This window comes from Elaeis guineensis, chromosome 12 (genome assembly GCF_000442705.2).
Source record: "Elaeis guineensis isolate ETL-2024a chromosome 12, EG11, whole genome shotgun sequence".
Taxonomy (NCBI): Eukaryota; Viridiplantae; Streptophyta; class Magnoliopsida; order Arecales; family Arecaceae; genus Elaeis; species Elaeis guineensis.
This window is the reverse complement of record NC_026004.2, coordinates 12,021,906-12,024,672: the sequence shown is the minus strand read 5'-3', so window position 1 is coordinate 12,024,672 and position 2,767 is coordinate 12,021,906. Positions and strand designations below refer to the sequence as shown.

Below are 2,767 nucleotides of genomic sequence, written 5' to 3'. Positions count from 1 at the left end.
ACCAACCTCCTCCACACCAAAAATCACATGCCAAAGAATATTGGAGGCATCACATTTATTTTGGAATTTAAGGAGAGGAGTCCTTCTCCTTTACTTATCTTAAAATTTTTACATGTTCCACTCGTTCCTTGAATTTGTGTGCCATCTGATGGTGCCTTGAGATATGGGACGTGGAAGAGGATGTGGAGTCCTTCTCTTGGAAGGAACTCCATGCCAAAATTAATGTATGACGCCCCATTATTTGGCGATTGAATTGGAAGAGTCCAATTCATTTAAAACTCTTCATTCTTCCTTTATTCTCCACATATTTATTAATTCACCATGTCATGAGATGGCTCTTGAGATTATGGGCGCAGAAGAGAAGGAAGAGTCCTTCTCTGGCAAGAAGTTTGAATGCCACAAAATAAATGAAAGTCATTTATTTTGTGTGTTGGATGTGGAAGAGTCCACCTTGTCATGGACTCTTTAATTCCATGCATTCTCCCTTTCCACACGTCATATTTTGGTATTCAGATTTTTTTTGGTAGAGAAAGAGTCCTTCTGCAAATGAAACTCTTCCTATTCCATACCTTGACCACTTGGTTTTCATGTTGAATTATTTTCATTGTGTTATGGAGTTGGGACGCCAAGAGTTGGCGCCCCTTGGTGTCGTGTGCGGCGCCCCTTCATCTCTTATATAAGGGGCACCCCATATGGCATAAAATCTATCCAAAAATAGTTTTGGACCTGGGATTAGATGAGGATGAGGTGGTAAAAATCTGAAGTGAAAAATAGAAAGAAAAAGGGAAGGAAAAATAGAAAGGAAGAGAGGAAGAAAATTGAAAAGTATGAGATACTTGTCCAAAAATCAGATTGTTCATGTGTTGAACATAAAATCTGATTAGAGTGTAGTTTAAAATTTTGAGAAAGAATTTTTAGAGTGGTCCTAGTGGAGGTCATAAAGGCGTTCAAGCATTGATGCATCCTGTTTTTGCGAAGGACAATCGGCAGCGCACTTATGAAGAAGGCTGTAGCACCATGTCGAGTTAGAAAGGACCCTGATCAATCCTGTGTGGATCATCATTGGAGGGCTTCTACTTTGGAGTCTCATAGAGATCTCAAAATCATTAGTTCGTGATCTTCATAGTAGTATATGACTTCTGATCTTTTTCTCATATGCTTGATTTTGTGATTTGATTGTAATCATGAAGAGGTTCTTTGAGTTTTTTTGAGTTTTGATGGTTATATTTAAATGTTAAATCTTATTTTTATTATTATATATATGTTAAAAAATTTTGAAATCTATATTCTGCTGCATTATCAAAATCTAACAGATTGACCATTGGGAGCCGATCGAAGGGCAGTAAGAAGCATGAAACATCTCTGCAAGCTATTATAAAAGCAATACAAGTGTGAGGAAGTCAAGAAGGGCACTTTGGAAGGCAATCTTTTTCTTCTATGTTTCATTTATCGCTTGTTTTTATGGAGTACGCATGTGTGCTGATTTGGGTTGTGTCTTCACTCCCCTCTTCAAGTGTGGTTTGGTTTTGTGCATTGTTACTTTGTCATTTCCCGTGCTAACAAGAAATTAATGATGTAAAGAGTTATGGGTGCTCATGTAGTTGTGCATGCATATGAATAATATATTTGGTTGCTTAATTTTATATAATATTTAATTAGATAAATTAATAAAAAAAATTATTTGAGTTTAAACTTAAAAGTAGTTCTCCAATTGAGTTTCACTTAAAAGCAGCTCTCCAATTAGTATAAATGATCAAATTATCCCTACAGTTATAAACCAACACTAAAATAATACTACGATAATAAAAAAATAGTACTACCTTATTATAATGTAATACTATCTTATTGTAAAATAATATTGCCTTATTATGATATAAAGATATTAAAAAATGGTACTTTCTTATTATAATACAGTACTACTTTATTATAAAATAGTACTGTCTTATTGTAATATAATACTATTTTAAAACAGGACTGTCCTATTATAAAACAGTACTATCGTATTATAAAATAATACTGCGATATTAGAAAATAGTATTGTCTTATTATAAATCAGTACTGCATTATGTATTATAAAACAACACTACGATATTAAAAAATAGTATTACCTTATTATAAATCAATACTGCATTATTGTAAAACAATACTATCTTATTGTATAACTATATGAGGGTATAAGAGTATAATGGTCATTTCAGCTAGAAATGGAGAGTTGCTTTTAATTTTTATTTGAATTAGAAAGCTATTTTTAATTTAAACTCAAGTGGAGAGCTGCTTTTAATTTGAAATATAAAATAAAAATTTTTATCTAATTTATCATATTTATTTAATTTAACTATGTAAAACTTTCAGATTTAAATATTGTTCCCAAGGAAGTGAAAACAAACACTTTGCTGAATTTGAAATTTTAATATTGTTTGACTAGCGCACAAAATTTGAATAATTCTGCTATACTGATTGGTACGATGTAGGTGGCATTTGTTCTTGCTAAAATATATCTATCAATGCATGATGTTTTTCGAGGATTGGCATCATAGGAAAAATTTGATACGAGTATGTCTGGCTCAAATTTGTAATAAACATGTTTTTATTTTTAAAATATTTTTTATTAAATATAATATAATTAGAAATCTTAAATATAAAAACATATAATATTTGAGCAACCAATATAAATTTCAACTGGATCATTTTCATATGAAATGTGAAGGCACTTCTATGTTTAAGCTTATGCACTTCTTTCATTATAATACATGATATTTAAAAAAAA

At 31.2% G+C, this 2,767-nt stretch overlaps 1 long non-coding RNA gene across 1 annotated transcript; it reads left to right on the top strand.

Moving 5' to 3' along the window:
- The first annotated feature begins 242 nt into the window (after positions 1 to 242).
- On the top strand, positions 243 to 1,638 carry LOC140852959 (uncharacterized). Its single transcript, XR_012136018.1, has 2 exons — positions 243 to 1,125; positions 1,314 to 1,638. It is a non-coding gene; the product is annotated as an uncharacterized lncRNA (long non-coding RNA).
- Positions 1,639 to 2,767: the final 1,129 nt, after the last annotated feature.